The 22249-nt window shown below is 43.2% G+C and overlaps 1 long non-coding RNA gene across 1 annotated transcript; it reads left to right on the forward strand.

Moving 5' to 3' along the window:
• Positions 1-9: 9 nt before the first annotated feature.
• Positions 10-13208, forward strand: LOC134475718 (uncharacterized). The gene is made up of 2 exons (XR_010046925.1): positions 10-795; positions 12909-13208. It is a non-coding gene; the product is annotated as an uncharacterized LOC134475718 (long non-coding RNA).
• Positions 13209-22249: the final 9041 nt, after the last annotated feature.

The raw sequence follows: 22249 nt of genomic DNA on the forward strand, positions 1-22249 counted from the left end.
AAATAAAAAGTTGTCATTGGCGATCTCATCCTGACAGGTAAGTTTCCTTAAGCAGGATATGTGGGTTTGGATTTCAGCTTTAACTATTCTGGTTTCATTTCACTGGACTCAGTGGCTTTTTTTTTTTTTTTTCTTCCTTTCCTTCTTTTGGCGGCTGAGAGCCTCTTTGCTGGAGAATTCCCGGTGCAGCAGGGTTATATAATCTGACTCAGAAACTGGGCCTCAACCCAGCGAGGTCAACATGTTCTTTATTTAATTAGTCTTTTAGGCATTTAAGAGCATGCATATTTAAAAGAAAAGGTCTATTATAAAGGAGATGTAAAGTCAACCTGAATACTTCATCATCAAAATTCCATTTGATTCTTCCTCCTTGCTCCTTTTGTTCGAGGGGAAAGTAGGTTTTGTGCACGATTTGGGGGTGAGCAATGGGAAGGGGTAGAAGTTGAGTCCACGGGCATTTGTTGACTGTGTTTTTAAGGGGATGGCAAACTGTAGTCTTAGGCGGTGGCTGCGCCCAGGTAAGGGTGAATTAACTGAAACGTTGGGCGAAAGTTTCAGCCACTCGGGGCCGCGCCCCCAGGACCTCAGCCCCGAAACTTGAAAGCCCGGGGTGGTCGGGCCAGGACGCAAAGGCGCCTGCAGCATCAGCTCAGCCCCGCGGCCGGCCGCTGTGTCTGCAGCCCTGCTGAGCCTAGGCCTCTGAGCAGGACCCAAACCAGAAGAGGGCGGGATGGGAGTGTGCCGGCGTCCCAGTGCAGACTCATCCCGATGTCTTAGCACCCGAAAATGTGGCCGGTGAGATTTCTCGAATTCGCTTTGCGGGTCCGGTTCTCGCCGCCCCCAAGTGTGGACAAGGAGAGAGGCCAGGATTCCGGTCCGAAGCTCTGGTTCCCCACGAGCCAAACTGGGTGGCTTTCGTTGCGCAGGAGGCTCAGCACCTTCCCGGGGCTGGGAGTGGCGACTCGGGGGACGCGGGTGGGGCCGGGCCGCGCGCTTCGAGGGCCCCGGCGCTGCTCTGACCCCAACCAAGCCCGGGGACGTCCCGGCCGGCGCGGGCAGGCCACCGCGAGGGGCGGGCTGCGGCAGCGCCCTGCACGCCCCGCCGTCCCCAAGCGCGCAGCAGCTGGCTGCGGTGGCCGCAGCGCGTCCCGCCCCTGTCCCCGGGCTCCCGCGCGCCGGGTGGGGCGCAGGGTCAGGCCGGGCACACCGGGGCTGCAAATCCGTTTCCGCTCGGCGGGCGGCGGGCGGCTGGGGGCCGGGGGCCGGCTCGTTTTTCTTTCCCCTCTGTAGCGTTTTTTGAAAGTGTTAAAACCAGCACACGTAGCTTTTCGTTTAGACAGATTTTCGAAGGCAACCGAATCCCTTAGGGAAAGGTTGTGGTCTCTGTCCCCTCTCTGTTTTTATCCCTGCCTACCTATGTATCGATTGCCTTTCTAATCTATTGATCAGTACCTGCTCATTCCCTTTTCCATGGATTTCCAAAACTAGAAAGTGCCCTCGGCCCGCCTTCTCCTCCCTGTGATGAATACGCTGGGCCCAGGGCTCAGCCCAGCAGAGGAGAAACGGATTTAAGCGCCTTCAGCCACAGGCTTGGTTGAAGGCGGTGATGGGAGCGCACCTCCCCCACTCCGCCTCCCCTTCCGCGGCCACCGCGCCTCGCTCTTTGGCTTTCTCTTCTCCTGAAACTGGAGGTGCATCGTGGCCGCTTTGGAATTGTGCAGAGAACCGAATTTGCTAAACGAACAGTTGTTGCAAAGTGGGATAACAACTAAGTTCACAAAAATTTTTAGCTAAAAATATTCACTTTGGTGACATTTTTGCAGTTTTTTTTATGTGAATTATAAAAATACAGAAAAGTGCAGTAGTTTCTAGCAGCCCAGATTCACAAACCTGAGTAACTTCTGTGGATTTATTTCTTTTCTTGTCTTTGTTGTTGTTGTTGTTGTTGTTGTTGTTGTTTGGCTTTGCTCTTCCTGCCTGCCTTGCCCCTGTTGTCATTTTCTTGTCTTTCTGACTTTCCTTCTCTCTAGTCCTTTATTCCCTACCCCCCTCCCATCTCAACTGCTCCCCCCACTCCCAGAGATGGGTTTCCCTTTCTGGAAAATATTCTTAGGGAGCAATTTGGTGATTGGCAGGAACCCAGAGAACCAAGGAGACCCAAGCTGCCCAGAGACTTGGGTGGGAGGCCTGTAGGTAAGTGTGGGCGCATCTTTGCAGATCCACTGAAGATAACTAAAGCCAACTGGGCTTTCAGCTTTCACACACATCCAGTCTCCACAGGCCAGGTTCATTCTTATGGCTTTGGGGGAGCTAGGGACCAGGGTGAAGGCAAACTTTTAAAATTATTAATAAAAAGAGGAGAGCATTCAAACAGAAAATCCTAAATGATTTGCAGTTGACATAAATTTCTAGCAATAGAGTATTTGCTTATTGTTTTTGGCATGTTGTGTATGTCAAGAATGAAAGAACTTTAAAAGGAAAAAGAGGGGGAAAATCTCCCAGTCTGTTAAAACTTAGCAGTCTTGTTAGAAAAATAAAGCCATGGGTTCTTTACTGGGAGTTGCACACTCCACCGCAAATGAAACAAATGTTGGGGAGGCTGACAAAGTGGGAAAAAAAAAAGTAAAGTGAATTTCAAAGAGCTCCATGGCAGAGTACAATCTGAGATTCACAGAAAAGTGGAGAGGGATAAGACAGGAATTAGGTCATCTCATCCAGACCCCAGGAAATATGTTTAGATCAAAGCCACTCCGTTAGAATAAACAAAACAGGACCCACTGGGCCCTACCAATATTTTCATCTCAGTACTAAAAGCTGCTAATCTAACCAGCTCTATTTGATGAAAGGGGGTAAAAATTACAACTGTAAAAATGACTGAGTTTTTTTTTAAAAGTTTCTCAACTGTAATAGGATGATAAAGATTTAGACTTGAGCTAAAAAGTAACAAGATCCAGGCCCAAATCAACACAAACTTCCTGGAATTTTAGCACTAAGTAAATTATCTAATCCTAACCCATTGTCCCCTCCCTGCCACCCCCCACCCATGCAACTGAGTATGCCAGATGATTTACATAAAGAAAAAATTGTTAAATTTTAACTGCAGTCTGAGAACATTGCTGGAGGTTGGCTTTTGGGTTCATTTAGTCTACATTCCTTAAGGATCTATGTGTTTTCTGTTTGCTCACTAACACCCCACCACCACCTCGGTGCCTGATCCCCACCCCCCCAAGGTGGTTGTTGGGGTAGCTGCTGGCCTTACTGTGTGGATGCTCATTTAAGCCCAGTCTTAAAGATATGGTCTTTCTTTCCACTGTCAAGGGAGATTGACAGAGGCTGGAGATTATGTCACATGAGCCTGGCTCTGAATCCACACACTTAGGCAGTGGCTGATATTTTAGCAGTTAAGCCCAAATTCCGTATAAGGTTTTCTTTCACCACAGAGTTGATGGCCTTAAACCAACCACCAGGCAACATTCGATAGATAGAAACACCAAGAAAAGAGACAGGAAATCCCAGAGAAGAAAATTCAGCCAGGCTAAATCCAGGGTTGTAGTTCCTTGCTGAGTCTGGTTTCCTCTTAACTGTTTAGACATATGATTTGGCTTCTCCTGTGTTTCTGTGTCCATCTGTCTTAAGGTGAACAAAGACTCATGGACTGCATGTCAGCTTGGCTCTGGCCCCCTGAGAAGCCAGGATGACAAGATGGAGAATGTGAGGAGCCTTTATAAACACCACAGGAAACAGGCTGTTTTCTGAGTGGGGCCCTTGGTGGCTCACCTCACAGAGGACAATTCCAGGATCAGTTTTCCTTATGTTTCATGGGTGGATTTGAAGACATGCAAGGTACAAAGTTGGAGGCTGCATAGAAGTCGATATTTCTTTGTTAGACCCATAGCAGGACCTCACCCAGCCTCTCTCTGAGCACAGCTAAATCCTGACGGAGTCCTTTGGCATCCAGACGCCAAGAGTCCAGGAGTTACATATTTTAATAGTAGCTACATTCAGTATGAGGCCCAGCCGTCACCTGTCAACTCTTTAGATTCTGGCCACTTTCAGTCTTCCCACTACTGCAACACCTCCTCTACCCTACCACTTATTTAATAATTTAAGCGGGCTCTGTTTCTGAAGTTTAAGTTGATTTATTCTGGAAAGAATGGGAAACACTAGATTCAATTCTCTCTGACAGTCTTATCATGTGCAGGAGAAATCTTTAAAGTATGTCTCACAAGGATGACATGCCCCAAATCAAAACAGCAGGAAAAGATCGGCTGTGACGCTGGGCTCCATCCTATCTTAGTTCTCTTCTGACCAGCTCTGCCTCTTCCACTGCCCATGTGTGAGGTCTGTGGGTCTTAAAGAGTTTCACTGAAGCCCTCCCCCTGCCTCCTTACCTGTCATCACACACCTTAGAACCAGCCTGGAGTTTTTCAGACTGGATTGTGACTCATTAGTGCATTATGAGGTCAGCATAGTAGATCACTGCCAGTGTTATGCTTTAGTGTAATAAATAGACAATGTCAGAGTGTATCTCAGGTAATAAGGTCAATAGTGTTAAGCTTTTGTTTCATTTGTGTACGATGTATACAAGGGCTTGATGATAAGTGTGCCTCTTAGCCTGAGTTGCCATTGACAAAAACCTTTTAAAAAGTATGATTTCCCTCTGTTTTTCAGCAGAAACACAGAATTAAAGGCTTTAGTGAGAGGGCTGGCAGCCAAAACTGGGAATAGATAGAGCAATAATGAAGGCACAGGTAAACGGCAAAGGTCCCCCAGTTCTCTTTGCGGTCACATAGGCATTCTATAGTTCTGTAGTGGTTATATCTACAGGAAAAGAGAGATCAGCAGTTGGGCTCCTGGTGCCAGTTCGTGTGTGTTCTCTTTCCTGGGCTGCTTCCACATGGAGGATTTTAATAGCATTTTGTCGTCAAGGGGATTTCTCCTTAAACACATGCTAATGCAAAAGAGGAAACAAAAACTGAGTGGGGAAGCTTAATCACTGCAGCAAGCTGCATGGTGTCTTTAAGATCTCTTCCCCCATTGGTGACTGGGCCCAGTTCTTGGGTAACAATGATAATATCCTTCCCAAATCCTGCCATTTCTAAGCATCCATCATCATTATACTCACTGTCGAGTTTACTGCAGCCTAATATAGAAGTCCCAAGAAATTATTCCTGGAGAGTCCCATTAGAAACACCACTCAGGGGCTGAAAGTGTAGCTCAGTGCTTGCCTAGCATGTGTAAGGACATGGGTTTGATTCCCAGTATTACAAAGGAAAGAAAAATGGCTCAGAAAAGAGGCTGTCTAAAGACTTTTACAAAGATAACAGTTGAACATACACACACACACTTCCTAAATCTCCCAACTGTGCTCAGCAATGAACTTATTTGGATAGAAAGAAGAACTAGGATTTGATTGATTGAGGTTTTGCCTTCTTAGTCTGGCTTTAGAAGTGGCATGACCACATTTACAAGTTTCTTATCCTGATTCTCAGCCCAATATTTCTTATTCAAGTTATAATTAAAAGAGTTACTGCGACAGTTCTCTTTCATCCACACCCTTAGCTGGGTAGCTTACAGAGCCTTCCCGTCATGGACAGGGACCTTCCTTGCCCTGTGGGTTGGACCAAGGAACTTGCTGTGGCCAGAAACATAAGGTAGATGCCATGTGCGCCAGTTCCAAGGGGGGGTCTCCAGATACCTACATGTTTCTACCTGTGCCCTCATACTCTGCTGCCACCATGAGAAGCCCCTGCCAGCTGGCTTCAGGAAAGGAATGGAAGCTCCTTGGAGAAAAGCTGTCCCCAGCCACGCCCAGTCTGTGTCAGTGAGCTCCCACCAACTTGCAAGAGCCTTGCCTTGAAGTGTCTACCTCCAGCTCTGCAGTTATCACTGATGGTTGTTTAATCATCAAGCTTCTATGTGCCTTCAGGCATCCCTGGGGCTGAGTAATCTCACTTTGACGGGATGTATCTAAAACTTCCAAAACATCAAGCATTGTTCCAGCCACTTTTCTTAAATTAACCCATTTAATCCCTGTACCAACAACCACATGAGGTTATTATCATCAATCCCATTTGATGGATAAATAAACTAAGGCACACAGAAGCTAAAATAAATGTCTTGAGAATGAGTCCACTCCCGAGAAAAAAGCATTTTCTCTCTAACTGAGCTAATTACCTCTTTAAACCTCTTCTCTCAACACTGCCACCATAACAATTAAATTTTGTCCTGAGTTTTGCGGGAGACAAACTGTATTCAATCCATAGCCATGTCCACCCCTGATGGGCCAATGTAACCATTTCTCAGGGGTGCTATAAAATGTTTGACAGCAGAATGTATTGTCACCCAGCTTTGGGGACTAGAAGTCCTAAATTGAGGAGATGATAGAGCCGCATCCTCTCTCTAGCAGAGAACCTGTTCCCAGCCTTTCTGCCATTGTCGCAATCCTTGGCACTGCTGGACTTGCAGGCTCAGCTCTTCAGTCTGCACCACCACCAGCCCACGTGATCTCTCTGAGCATCATCACTTCGCCTCTGTGTCACCTCTTCTAAAGGTACCAGCTGTGTTGTCCACTCTATGGACTTCATCTTCACCTGATACCTGAAGAGATGCTATTTCCAAAGAAGTTCCTCAGGCAGGAGGAGGCTGCCTCAGTAGCCTAGTGACACACATCAAGGACCTGAACAGGGAAGGAAGACAGGAAGCAGCACTGGCTGTTTTTGAGCAAATTCCTCAGCCCAGAAAAGCAGTGGCTCTCAGAGCTCAGAAAGTGCCCAGAGCCCTCCAGCCCAGATTGCATCCAACCATTCACCCTACTGACTGTTTCAGTTGGCTCATGTAGCCTGGTTAACAAGTCTGGAAGTGTTGCCAGCATTTAAAACTTACCAAAAAAAAAAAAAAAAAGTTCCAATTTCCAGATTTTTTCCCCAACTTCAGATGATCAAGCATTCAGTTTCTCACATTTCAGGAACTGGCTGGCACCATGGTGTGACTGTCACCCTTCAAACCCACTCTTCATTTTTTCTGCAATCTCTACCCAAGTCATCTCCCTACCTACCTGTCTTCTGGCTTCTGCAAGCCCCTGACTTTCTGCAGGTAAGAAAAGGACACTGAGAGAGGGGGTTCCTGCTTTAGTAAAAAGGACAACTGTAGCTTAGCAAGAAGAGGTGGTGAGAAAGGCAGGTTGCAGACATCTTCATGGAAAGGAGCCAGCAATAGCCAAAAAGGGCAGTTCATGGCGTGAGGATCTCTCAGGAGGACTCCAGCAGCAAGAGTTTAGATGGGACCCTGGTTTCCGGTCAGTGTTGGTCCTTGCTGGGGCATTAGAGAGGGCACAAAAAGATGACTTGAAGCTAGGCATCAGCGGGGAGGAGGAAAAGTAGTTCTGTTCCTCCCTGCACTTGAGTCCCAAAGCTTTTTAAAGCACTTGCATGTTGACTGTCTGCTTTAACCCTGCCCCAGGGCAGAGCAGATGGAAACAGATGAGGAAACTAGGAAACTAAGATTTTTCTCAGTGTGACCACAGAAGAAGATTGAGATATCTAGATAGAACCATGTCTTTTTTTCTTTTGCAAGGCTGGGGATTAAAGCCCCAGCTACCCCAACAAATGGCTAGCCCATAATTTCTAATTAACCACTTACCCAGAATCTTCTTCCATTCCTCTATTTCACTTTCCCTCTGATTTTACCTCTGTGCTCCTTAATCAAATGGTTGACTTAAAAAAAATGCTATGGTTTGAGTATGACTTGTACCCATCAAAAACTCCTTTTGAGGGATGCTCCCCAATGCAATAATGTTGAAAGGAGATAAAACCTTTGGGAGGTGTTAAAGTGATGATAGTTTTGCCCTCATGAAGGGATTAATGTGGCTCTCTCCAGAATGGATTAGGTATCATGCTATTATCTCAACTTTCTTGTTTTCTTTCATACTTTGGGAACTCTCTTCTTTCCACCGTGACGTTCTCCCTTAAAACTGAGCTAATCTGGGCCCTTTTCCAGCCTCCAGAATCATGAGCCAAAAATATTCTCTTTCCTCTGTAAATTACCCAGTCTCAGGTATGCAGTCATAGCAACAGAAAATGGACTGAGATAGCAAATTATTCAGCACTTCTCAATAGAAGTGTCAGGTATGGTAAGTGCCATTGACCTCTGGTGCTTAAGTAGTGGAGCCCACTGTATAAGCCTGAAGAATGCAGAGAAGTGTTCTAGAAGCCCACACACAGGACATGGAAAGGTCTCCAAAGAGAAAAGAGGCTCAAGAAAGCCATCTCAGCCCTGGGGGTATGCTTGGCTTACTGAGTAAAGTTCATTCATCCTGCAATTGCTCAGTGAGTACCTACTCTGCACCAGACACTGAAGGTTATTAATGACCTCGCTCAAATAAATATCTGCCCTTATAGTCCCACAAAATGGCTTGAGAGAGTGGTTCAGGAAAGGTTCAGGTGGATCCTTTTCTAAGAGCTGTTGCATTATCCAAGCAGAATATTACTTAAGAACTTGATGACAATGATGACTGCTGTGGAGATTTTTACCCTCTGCATCATTAGGTCACAGAGCAGTGAAACAAGAAGTAGGCCAAGACACCAAAGGCAAAGTATTGTATTTTCTGGGGCTTTTACTTGTAGACATCTGTAGGACCAGAAAGCCCTCCTGCTACAGAAGCCCTAGATATAGGAGCAACTTGTTCACAAAAGCAGAACCACGACAGTAGCAGTTGGCACCATAAACCTGAGTAAAATAGCATCCAGTGCTGTTCCCCATGAAAACCTCTTCCCAGGCAAGGTAGCCCGGAGGAAAAGAGTGGCATGATTAGCTGTGTGTCCTCATGCATAAGGATGTAAATAGAGAGCACCTGTGGGCTGTGACCATCACCAAAGAAGATGAGGCAGATGAGCCCTACTGCATCGCACTTTAAAATCCATTCATAATATCCATGCTGAGAGAATTTGTACCTTTCCTAGATTCCTTTAACAGAATGTAACACTTTTGGAGAAAGCACTGTGTTTATTCTTGAATTAGTGATGGTTGCTAAAAGGAATGGCTTATCGGCTTCAAGGGACAAAGAAATGAAGTTAGTAGCCATGGTCAGTTGAAAGAAACATTTGAATAGTGAGAGCTATAGAATAAACACAAGGCTCATATATCAACATGGTCTTTTTTCTGATCACTGAAAGAAGAGAAGCAAAATCTGCCCTCCAGGGCAAGTCTAATTAGCAAACGCTGTTGCATAAAAAATGGAAAGCCCCAGGTTAATAAGAGGAAAAAGAAAGCCAGAGATATTTTAGAGTAGTGTCTATAGATACCAACACTAAGTCAAAGAGATGTGCAAAGCGTCATGGGTCAGAGGAACGGAGAACATAAATAAGACTCACAATTATTAAAGATTAATCATAGAAGTCTTTGTTCCATACTGTTTGTATTTCTTTAATTCTTACACACTGCTGTGGTTTGGATATGGTTTGAGCGTGTCCCTCACAACTTCCAGTGTTAAGAGAATCTGGATCTTTAAGAAGTGAGGCCTAGTGGAAGATGATTAGGCCTTAGAGCCACTGCCCTCAGAAAGGACTAATGTAGTTCTCACAGGAGTAGAATGTCACAAAATGAGACCACTCTATATATTTGACCCATTCTTCCCATAGTGTTTTCCTTTCTGTTTCTCTGTCTTGTCTTGACACAGTCAGGGGAACTCTTGTCAGATGTCAGTGCCATGCTGTCTGGACTTTCCAGACATGCAATTCTGAGCCAACTTTTTGTTATTAATACATTACCTGGCATCTGGTTTTATTGTAGCAACACAATACAGACTAATACACGTATTTTTAAAAATATGAAATACTAGCAGAGCATACCAAATGTGATGCTTTAAAAAAAAGAAAGGAAAATCATTTTTTATTTTTAAAAAATTTGAAGGTAAAGTAAGTTTCAGTGTCTATTGCCCAGGTGATGAGCCTTTGCAGAGCCAAGTGCAAGGCTGTAGTTCAGACTCTACAATTCGCTCCAAGGAAACTAAATATAAGCATAACCTGGAAGAGACTTTACTCAGCTTATTGATAGTGCCTCCCTTCTCAGAGGAAAGTGACAATATAATCAATATGTTGTTGCTCTCTTATCACTAAAAGTCATATTGTTTTAATCTTCTCTGTCTAAGCTTTATTGTAATGTGTAGTACATTGGTTTAAATCAGCGATTCTCAAACTTTCACTTGTATTCAAACCTCTTGCATTGTTGTTGAAATGTAGATTCTGATTGGCACATCCGGGCAGGTGACTGAGATACTGCATTTCTCACAAGCTCCCAAAGACAGTGCTGCATCTGCTTTGTGTCCCATCTTCTGAAGAGCAGCTGTCTGAATCAGTTCACACACCACCTCTGGGCCCACAAGTCCCTCAGTTTTGGAAGAAAGCCAAGACCCTGGAACTGTGGCTCTCAAAATCTCCAATACATCCCAGTCACCTTGAAGACCCATTTTAGAATGCAGAGTCCAAGCTCTTGACCTGGAAGATTGTGACTCACCCTGCATGTCTAACCCTAAGCCTGGTTGTAGGACATCGTACCACCAGGTCCTGCCAACTCCCCAGCCTGGCCTCCAGCCACACCTCTTTGCTTGCAAAAAGCCTACTTCGATGGCTTTCTTCTTTCTGAATGTGCTGTGCTAGTTCTCTTTGTCTAGTTCTTTGGTCAGCTCAGATGTCTCTTCCTCAGAGGGGTTTCCCTAACCACACACTGTAAAGTAGTGCTTCCTGCCAGTCACTGTCACTGTGCTTTCTTGCCTTCCCAGCTTCTTTTATGCTCTGGAATTATTTTGCTCCTGCATCTGCTTGTTGGTTCATTCTTTGTCTTCTGTGGCAGCAGGGACTCTACCTGCCTTATTCACCACACTGAATTCCTAGTAGCTAGCATGGTGCCAGAGAAATGAATGAATCAATCAATGAATATGCTCAGATGGAGAAAAAAGGTGTAAACGCTGTCATGAATTCTGACCTTGGGCACTTAAGACTCCAGTGTGAGGCAGTGGTAAGCATCTCATGAACATAAGGATCCTGAGAGAAAGGACCACCATGGTTTCTTCAGGGTCTGGAAGACAATTAAATTAGGAATAGGGGACATAGAATATAAAATACATTGTCCTTCCTTTGTGTTTCATTTTAAAACTACAAAAATACAGGTTCCTGGTAGACAATCTAGGAAAACAGAAAAATTTAAATAAGAATGTATACACCACTTTATCTGACCACCCAGAGGTAACTATGATTTTCATTTTTGTGTTTTCCCTTTTTAATTATTGTAAATTTTTCAAATATGTGTACCTTGTTGTATATACATATGCATATATATAGCACATACACTTTCATGTTCTGTTTTATTATTATTTCACATTATAAGATGAGCATATTCTTGCACCTAGTAAGTGTCTTAAAATATTTTTAATGGTTATTTAATACTTCATTATATGATGGAAATGCATTCTTTAAAGTGGATTAGAAATGGCTGATAAATGACTTTTCCCCCTCACAAGAATAAAGATTGTCAACCAAGTTGATTTTGCCCCTCAGGAGATAGTTGGCTGAGACCAGAGCTATTTTTGGTTGTCACAGCTGGGAGAGGGCATCGGCATATTGTAGGTGGAGGCCAGGGATGGTGCCAAGTCTCCCACAGCACACAGGAGAAGCCCAACAGCAAAGAATTGCCTGGCCCAAAAGTCAATAGTGCTGAGATTGAGAAACTTGCTATCCAGGCCAGTGTCAGGGTTAATATTCAACATCCACTTATAATTCAAATTTTCATCCTGCCTTTAAAGTACAGACTTTACCCTCAGATTCTGCCTTGGAATAATGTCTCAGTTAATTAGAACTTTAGTTATTAGGGGCTAGAGCAACTGGTATTTTATTTTCATAATTCTTATTTTACTAGAAATTTTAAAAATAACAATAAAAATGAAAGTTGAATTTTCACTTTTATATTTATTTACTTATTTTGCAGGGCTGGTGCCCAAGCCCAGCACCTCTTGGTGCTAACCCAGCTCTCTATCACTGAGCCACATACCTAGCTCAACCTTGTATTTTAAAAATGAGGTTCCCAGGATAAACATACTGGCTCCTAAGTTCATCCACATTTGGGACCATAGTTTTCTATATTCAAACACCAGGACACAGAGAGTTTGGGGCAGAGTCCTAGGCTGTTACTTGAACCCAGCAGAAAACACTTCTGTAAGGCAAAGAACTAATTCAGTCACTTTAGAATTAGACATTGTAATTTTCTAAAGGGAATTTTGATGAGTACCTTTTTAAATTCATATATTTAGAATTCTGTTCCCTGAAAATTTCGTTGAATGGAATTTTTACTCTTTTATAACTTTTGCAATATGTAAATTTGCTGGGGGAATTCCACATTTAGTAAACACAGTCATGAAGTCACTTCCCTTCTGTTGAGAAATGTGAACATTCCTTTTATCCTAGATTTAGATCTTTGAGACTTTACCTGACCTTTGCATGGAGATAATTGGTACAGAACAATTTGTTAGGAACCACCTCCATGGGGAATCCAAATACAATTGGTTTGCTCTAGAACAAAGAGAACAATTGCTATTCCTTGTCTTTCACCCAGATTCTTTCTGGGGTTGGTTGTGAAGAGAAAGGAGTTTAACTTGAAAATGTTTGGAATTGCATTTCAGGTATTTAAAAGAATAAACAAAAATTCTTCCCAAAGAGGTGCTAGATAAAACTTATCAAATTCAACAGAATTGGGAATCATTTCCTGAGCTATAAAAATGGCAGTGCAATTCTTGTTAATACAGGATCAGAACTGAGAGCTGGTGAGTGTGGTATGAGATCAGTGATTTGCACCTTGAGACCGATGTGTGCCTCTGACAGTTGCATCTGTTGGTAACTGTGCCGTCTGCACTATTTTAGGTGGCTTGTCTCCGAGGTCTCGGACCTGTAAATGAGAGGTGGTGGAGTCTTCTTGCTGTCTGATCATCTTGCCTGTTCATCTTCTCTCCCCAGCATTGGATGAAGACATGAAGCATCTCCTGGCTCTAATCAGTTACATCAGCTAATGGCACAGATTGCATCGTTTGGGAGACCAGAAAGGTGGAGTCACAGGAGACAAAGCCATAGAAATGGAAGACAATTTAAAATAAGTAATCATGGACTAAAAGAGAATATGCTGGCTATAAAATAAGTGCAGGATTAAAAGAAATGGGGAAGTCAGTTCTTTGGGGTCTCTCTCTCTTTTGGGTGATATGCAATCTTTTTTTTTTTTCCTTCTGCTCTCAGTTGGCAACTTTCGGTTTCTAAACTTTTTTTTAATTTTCCACTAAAATACTTACTTAACTGCAGGGTATGGTTTAGCCAATGCTTTCAGGATTTGTAAGGCTGGAGAAATGCAAGTGCATTGCACCCGGGAAGGATATAATATATACATCTGCAGACACAAATGTACCCAAATATCTGGGTGACAACATGGAACACAGGCCCTCCCAATAACACACACACACACACACACACACACACCTGGAGACTTCTATAAACTTAGGCAATTTGCCAAATGGGATTTGCTCATATTCAATTGAATCAAATAGTTTGGGCCAGAGTGAGTAAGTACAGTGTAAGTGGTAAAAATGGGAAGTAGAAGGAAATAAAGTTCAAAATGTGGACGAATGCCTTTTCCAGTGCAGAATCTCTCCAAATAGTGACTCCATCTCAGTAAATCAAGGCTAAATTATTACTTCAATTTAGTCTCTAATTCAGCACACACTTAGACCACGTCTACCTGCCAAGTAGTTACCTTGACAACACTTATGATTATGATATTGGTTTTACCTTCAAGAATTAGACCTAACTGGAGCATGTGACAATTTTACAAATAATTGTTGCATAAGTCATCAAATACTGGTTCAAACTGACTTTTGATTTCTAAATCAGACTGTCAGATGTGGCACCTAATATTCCTTTCAAATATTTCCAATCATTGCAACTGGGCCTTCTGGTAGACCACACAGCCCACATCATGGTGAACATTTTACTTATCTATGGTCATGTAATAGTGTTAGTTGGATTCTTTGTTAAAACAAAGGTAGTTTCCTTATAAGTGGAGTTGATAGTAATTTGATCGGATGATTTTTAGGCCCAGAGTATTTTATTTTATTTTTTGTCTTTTTGGTTTTTATCGGTACCAGGAGTATTTTATTTTTTATAAAGGAGGCTGCAGCTTAGAAAGTGTGAGATAACTGAGATCATGCAGCTTGCAGATTTTTGTTTTTCTGCATTCTTCCCACTCTGCTGTGTTTCATTCATAATGTTATTCATACTTAGATGTCAAGTAAAACAGGAAGCGGCTGTGTTGGGTTTGGGTGCTTAAAGATACCTCTTGATCCAAGCAGGAAAGACAGAAGATTCCACTGAGATAAACCATGTACAGTCAGCTGAATGTCTGCCTTATAATACAGTTCAGTAAACCTGGATTACTGTCTTCATCTTCATGATCATTGTTACTGCCATCCTTGTATATTTTGCTTTAAGGAAATCCAATCTATGATCCTTTACTTCAAAAACTGGTAAATTCATTTCTCAGAAAGTCTTCACTTTACAAAGACATCATCTATCATATTCATTTAAATTTTGATTTACCCTCCAGGAAATTTATACAAATGGAATTCATTGTTATGTAAAGAAAGGTATATTTGCTCTCAATTTAACTATGTATTTGCATATAACATAAGAAATGTTCATTAGAGTTTCATTTATGCTGGCTTACATGATAGTGATAATCAAAGATGTCCATAAAGTTTGAAAATAGATATTATTAGTTGTTTTATGACTGAAGATTTTCTTGACCACAGTACTTTATACCTGTAGATTACAAACATAGTAAACAAGAATAAATTATTTCCTAATGTTTTGCAAGCTTGGCTTAAAAAAAGAAATATTTTTATGATGGAATCTCTGTGTTGATAAACAAAACTTCAAAAATTTACAGAGAAAGAAATCATTTTGACTTTCTTACTCAATGTTGGTTTCATAAACCGTGACCAAATTATGGCAAATCTTAGCTCAAAGGATGATTGAGTTATTTTGTTTGAGTTAGTTTAATACATTCGAGACTGAGAAATTTTTGTTTTCATTTCACTAAATTTCTAACTCCTCTGGAGTTTCCAAATTAAATCATCATGGCTAATTTTTTGTAGCATTTCTGAGTTCTGCAATGTGGAGAATTTTGTTTCCCAAAGTTTTTCTTTCGCTCTACTTCCTTGGGTGCATGCTGGAAATGAAAATAAATAATTTTACTTGTAAAACACATTTTTAATTTAAAACCCTAAAAAAGAAACAGAACAGGATATTTTCTAGCTTGGCTATTTAACACATCTGGGGGATTATCTGTTAGTATTAAGCCTTCTGGAAATATAGGCCTATGCCTTATTTTTCTAGGTCCAAATTAAACCAGGTTTTGCTGTGACAAAATCAGGAGCTGGGTGACCATCTGCCTAGTCAATAAATGGCCAGCACTGACTTGAGTCAGCTAATTGTGCATAATTGGGATTATGTTATCAGGAATGGCACTCCCCTCTCTAAACAAAGAACATCAAGTTTGTGGCGTTTCAGATGACCACTGTTCTTTTCTGGACAGTGAAAGCAGAAACTCAGGTCACTGCAAAGTTTATATTAACAAGCAACCAAGATGATTGGAATGACCAATTCTGGGATGAGCCTGAGACAACAGGTCGGGGCAGCAGGAAATAAGAACAAGATCAAGAGGAAAACGGATAGTCCTGGAAAAATTAATCACAGTCTTTAGGTCCTGAGATCTAGTCACTGTAGTGTCTAGTTTGTTTATATTGACAAATCCAAAATAATTGTGCATTGATTCTGAAATGAATTGGTTCCAGTATTCTATAGACCACACAAGAGCAGGAGAGTCAACCCTCAGCAAGCTGGTGACCAGTTTATGTGTGGGAATGGCACTCTCAAGCAGCAGCTGAGGTATACTATGCTCAGGGGTTTTGGAGAAAGGACCCAGAGCTGTAGCAGCAGCAGCACACTAAGGACAATGGCAGTCTAGAAGGCTGGAATTAAGGCCCTGTTATCCAGCCACGTGAGCAAAAAAGGAATAAGGAGCCTCCCTCCCCTTCTCCTGGACAGAATGTAAAGGCCTTGTGGTTCAAACAGAACAGCAGCACTGTGAACTCTCCTGAGACACAATGTTTAGGCGTGGCCTCAACCCAGGATTTCTCAACGTCAGCACCAAAGTCATGTGGACTTGGTCAGTCCTTTGCGGCAAAGGCTGCCTTGTGCATCAGTTAGCAGTTAGCAGAGAGAGGTCCCTGGCCTCTCTCTGCTAGTAGATTGTTGTACCATTTCTTCCGCTTCTCCGCCACCCAGGTAGTGACAATCAAAAATATCTGCAGACATTCCCCAATGTCCCTGGGGGTAGGAAAGGGACTAAATTGCCCCAGATTGAAAACCAGCTTTGGGCTCTCCCACTCTGCTTCGCTGTACCTACAGAGGTAATCATAGTCTGTCCCAACACCTGTATTATCTGGGGAGCTATGGTGCATGACTTAAATGCATGCTGCGCATCTGTGTGTGGTTTTAGGCTTGCCTGTGTATGTATGCATATGTATGTGTACGCACATGCGTTTACATGTGACTGTCGGTATCAGTAAAATGACCATTGAAGGATGTATTAGTTGCTTTTCTTGTTGCAGAGACAAAATGCCTGATACTTAAAAGTTAAAGGAAGAAAAGTTTATAAAAGTTCATAGAAGTTTCAGTCCATAATTGGATGGCTCCAAGGCAGGGTAGCATGTGGCAGAGATACAAGTTTATGATGAGCAGAAGGTAGCAAAAGCAACAAGGGGCCTTACCAGCATCTTTCTGTCCCTTTTATCTTATCCAGACTAGAGTGAGTACACCCACTCTACTTTAATCCTTCTGCCCTTGATCCTAGCATGAATCCAGTGCACCGTGAATCTATTCCAAGGCCACACACTCTAGATCCAACCACCTCTGAAAAAGCCCCACCTATGACCGTTCAACCTATGACCATATGAGGCTTTGGGGGGATATGTAGATACAAGCTATGACATTCTGCCCCGGCCCCTTAAAAACTCATGCCTAAGGGGCTGGGGATTTAGCTCAGTGGCATAAGCGCCTGCCTTGCAAGCAGGCAGTCATGGGTTCGATCCCTGGTACCGATAAAAAGGAAAAAGACAAAAAAAAAAAAAAAAAAAAAAAAAAAACTCATGCATATCCCTTTATGGGAAAGGCATTTAGTCTATCTCCAAGAGTTGTCAAAGTCCTAACAGTTTCAGCATTGCTGAAAAGTGCAAGCCCAAAGTCTCGTCTGAGATTGAAGGCAAACTCTTAGCTGTAAACCTCCATACAATGAAAAGAAAGTTAAATACTTCCAATGTTCAGTGGCACAAGATAAACATTACCATCCCAAAAGTTACCAACAGGGAGATAACAAAGGAATGGGACCAACACAAGTCTAAAATCCAGCAGGGAAAAAATTAAATCCTATAGTTCCACTTCCAGCATCCCCAGCTGGCAAGATGTAAACACCAAAGGGCTTGGGTGGATTTGCCCATGTGACACTTCTGGTGGTGGTAGCTCCCATGGCTTTCTTCTTTAGCTGGTTTTGCTCACTCTTCGCCGCTTTCCTTGAATGATGCATATTCCTGGCTTTCCCACTCTTCTCGGATGTCCACTGCATATTTGGCTTCAGTCACAGCTTTACACACTGCCGTTCCAGTCCTTCTTCTGAATGTAAGTGGAAGCCTTTCTGACCCCACTCTTGGTTCCAAAACCTGCATCAGTCAGTGTTTACTAAAGAAACAGATATGACAAAGATATACAAATATGTAAGAATTTACAAGATTGGCTTACAATGGCTACCCACAGAGTTGGATGAGGAAGAGTCCAAGAGGGTTTATACTTAAAAGTCTGGAGCTCACTGTAGCGTCTATGTGAGTCTGTATCAGGAGACTGATGGATCTGCAGTAGAAGGCTGAAGGGTTTATGCCAGGAGGCCAAAAATAATGTGCTGAAAGCCAAAGAGTCTGCACTGGAAGCCAGATGACGTCCAAGGTGAAGGTGAAGACTGGAGCTTCTCTGAAGAAACAGACGCAGATCTGTCCTTCATTTTCCCTTTATATCATTCATGTACCCAAGGATGGGTCCACTATACCTTAGGGTGTGGAATTACTGAGCCAATTTAGTTAAGCTTCTTTTACTCAATTTGACACAATCAGCCTTCACAGAAGGTGCTCCTGGAGCCAACCACTTCTTGTTTCCAAATCAGTGCCAATGTACAGTACAAAAGCCACACCTGGAGCCAGAATGAGGCCTGAGGCACTGCCTAACTCAGGACGCAAGAGGCACCACTGTAGCTCAGATGAGAACTGGGAAAGCTGACCACTCCCAAATCTCTCTACTCATCCCACAACTATGATGTAACCAGGTCACATGCATCCTTTGTGGTCACACAGGGAACACAGCCAAATAAAGCTGCAGCCCTTAGGGAACTCTCATCCTAGAAGTTGGAGGCAGCACACACAGGCATAGAGAGGAGACTTTTCCGGGGGTCTGGCCTTCCTTTTGGCCAGACACCCCCATAAGCTCTGAGTCCCCATTTCTCACATCTCCACCCTTTAGACCTGGAAGGGGACTGTGGCAAATGAGTTGTCTTTTTTTTAAATGAAATTTGTGAAAGTCAGATGGTTTCCCTTCCATTGTGCAAGCTTCCAGTCTCACAAACCTGGGTCTCCTTGGTTTTTGGCTTTCTATACATTACAGAATCAGTAGTGTGTCTTTCAGAAGATATCAGGAAGTAGAAAGGAAAAACGTGATCCAGTTTTCATTCACTGTATAGCAAAATAAAACGATATCCATTTCAAATAGAAAGGAACGAGAGAACAAATTGCAGCTCAGCCCTTGCACTGAGAGGTCCCCAGGGTGCTGGGTCCGGCGGCTGTGTCCTCCTAGGTGCTGCTTCACGGTAGAGAAACCACGGAAACCAGGAGTTCCTCATCAGAGGGGTGGGGCAGGAAGCTGCACTCTCTCCTTAGAAGGGGCAGAGCAGCTGGCCCAAGCCCCTTTTTAGAAACTGGCAGTGTTGTGGCTCTGGGCGGGAGACTCCAGCCCAGAGCTCCGGGCCTGCCCCCGGCTGTCTCCCGGCCATTGTGAGCCTGTATTGATCAGGCCGGGAAGCAATAGGGCTGCAGCAGCTGAAGCTCTGGAGTGGGCAGCATTGATCTGACCCCCTCCCCAAGGTTATTTATAGGATTCGCTGGCCTGGCGAGTAACCGGGGAGAGCTTGTTTAACGAGGGTTCAGGGCGCTCTTCACTAGCTGGTTAACTTTAAGTATTGGAAATGGAATTGATGCGCACATAATAATATTATGATTCATACAAACCACTTCTCAGGCAACTCAATATATTTCATTACCTCCTTTCTAGCAAATGTATTGATTTCTGTTTTGCGGTTTTATAACACAATTTCAAGGCTGTTGTGGGCTTAATGAGCCGTGTTTTTATGATGTTTAAAAAGATTTGAAGCTATTGTTGAAATAAATATTATGGATCACCCCCTCCCGAGACCTCATCTCTCCCCTCCGGCCCCTCCTCCCTCCTCGCCCCCCAGCCTGTCGCCTCCCAGGCCAGCAGAAAGCAGGGGGCTGCTGCTTCGAGGCCCTTTGTGGCACAGATCAAAGGACCCGAGCGCCACAAAGGCGGCCCCACTCGGGCGCGCGGCCACACACAGCCGCACCTGCAGCGCAGCCAAATGTCACTGTCGCTTCTGCGGGGCGAGCGCGGGGGACGCACCTCCAAGGCGGCAGATGACTCTAATAACGCTTGATGGGAATTGATGGGGAAAGAGGCGCACACTGCCCAGGGCTTTTTATTAGCTGCCCCGACTTCTTCAGCCTCAGCCCTAACGCCTGCACCTGTGGACCCCCTTCCTCTCGGCCTTTATGGAAGTTGACAGGTTTTATTAACTTTAAGGAAGAACTTTCCAGCGTCCGGAGAGCCACGGTTTATTTTGTATTCATGCGAAACGGAAACCGAAAAAGCCATGTTTACATATTTACCGGCTTCACTGACCTCCCTCTGGGGCTCCACAAGTCACGCTCCAGATTAACTTGGTCATAAAATTGACTGGTGTGCTAAGGGATGTTGGGACTTTGGGGGATGTTGTTGGATGTGTGATTTTTTTTCCAATGGGAGAAAGCTATATTCAATTATCTAATATCTCTAAGGAACCCCCCAAAGACTTTCCAAATGGTGCAGAAATTGGAATTCTTTTTAGAAGCGTTTGCTCATGGGGAGAGAGCATTTGCAAGCGACCCAAGTAGGATTCACTCACAGCAAGGTTTCCCCAATCTTTTTGATGACCTAGAAACAAAGGAAACCATCAGAAACATGTTCAAACTTTGGGAGAGTGGACTCCCCACGGAGGTTTGGCATGGGGGTTATGGTTGTGCTTTGGGGGCTGAGGCTCACCACATTTAAAAGAACAAAATATAGTTTATTTAATAAAATATGATTGGTGGGTAAAATACTGTCACACAACCTAAAACAGTTTTATAACTTCCATCACCCTCACAATTAGGAAAATCCTAACTGAGAAGAGAGTATTACATTGTCCTCATGTTTTTAGTTATCTGTTGCTGTCAAGATGTTTTCTAGGTTATTTGGTTGATGACAAATGGAAGTCTACCACTATGAAAATTCATGTGATATTAATGGTCAAATGTTGAAAATTCAGCCAGAGTCATCTGGGTAGACTGCTTATTAGCTTAAAAGCCGAAAGCTTTCTGGAGTGTTCTTTTTGTGTGCCAAATAAACTTCAAATGAACTGCGGATCATTTTGCACAGAAACCCTTAAGTTGAGTGATAATAGAAAGTAGTTAGTAGAATATTACACTTTTCATTTAGGCAAACAGATGGGATGCCTGCTTTTAGATTTAATCAGGGGCTGACAGACAGGTAGGATGCCGGCATATTTTAGTTGGAGTCTCTTTCTTTTCAGGAAAGAATGAAACTACTTAATATTCAGTATATCCACCACCCCACCCCCAACAGCCCATCCATTCCACACAGTACCTTGTGATCACTAATGCCTAACTTTTTCTCATTTCTGATGACATTACAAAGTACAAAGGTCATCTAACTGCAAGTGAATCCATTTATTAACACATCTTTTACTCTATTCTTCCCTTACAAAAAAGAGCAGATGTACTGCCTCTGTGTATGTATATCAGTTAAAAAATAAAAAAATGGACTGCTTAAATCATTGAGAACATACCCAAATCTCCATTTACATAGACACAGACATAAATAAATGATTTAACAATTCAGGAGTCATGAGTTTCTGACCTCATGCTTTCTCAACTAACCTTTTAAAAAGATTTTGATATCAATTGTTTCTCTTTTTCCCCCAGAAGCATAATACATGGTAACCTTAGCATGCGCAATCTGCTTTAACAGGGGCACACAGACAAGAGCAGCCAATGGTGGATTTTAATGTCCTGGGGGAGCTTATATTACCTTTCTGGAAACCAAATCTGCCCCCCTCCTTCAAATGCAAGTCCCTCAACACCCCCACTGGAGATCATTTGTTATGCAAAGTCTTGTGAGGCAATCAAAATTAATTCACAGTGATCTTTTCACCCAAATCCTCCAGCTCTTAATAATGGTCTGTCCCAACAGGTGTTCATTGTGGCAGTCTGACTTTAAATTGCCTGACTAAAGGTTTTATTCTTTAGTCATTTCTTTTTTAATCTCAAACTTGTAATTTACTAATCTGCAGCAGCTGCCAAGCAAGACCCAGCTGTTTACAAGAGGGGACATGTACTACCAGAGAGACGCGGGCTGGGAAGAAAGTCACCTTCAGAGAACCAAGAGAGGAGGACACTGAAGTGAAGAGGAGGACACTCTGTACCTCCTTCTGAACCTGGGCTCCAAATGAGGGGTAAGGCTCAACACATTTGAGCTTTACAGCCACTTTGGGAAGACTTCAAAATGCTCTTGAGTTTATTCAGTGAGTAGAAAAGGGGTTTTAGCAAATCAAAAGCACCACTAGGAAAGTACCACATAGAAAGAAGAGCCTTTCAAAACCTTGCATCTTTCCAATAAGCCATTTTAGCCCATGCCAGTATGTTGTCTTTATCAGCTTTCAAGTTTGCCCTCTTTGAAAGTCATTCTAAGGAGAGATGGAAGGAATTAAGTTTTCCTGCAGAGATTTTGGA

Source organism: Cavia porcellus, unplaced genomic scaffold (genome assembly GCF_034190915.1).
Source record: "Cavia porcellus strain 051 isolate PalLab524CR breed Dunkin Hartley unplaced genomic scaffold, mCavPor4.1 scaffold_4, whole genome shotgun sequence".
In the NCBI taxonomy this organism is placed as follows: Eukaryota; Metazoa; Chordata; class Mammalia; order Rodentia; family Caviidae; genus Cavia; species Cavia porcellus.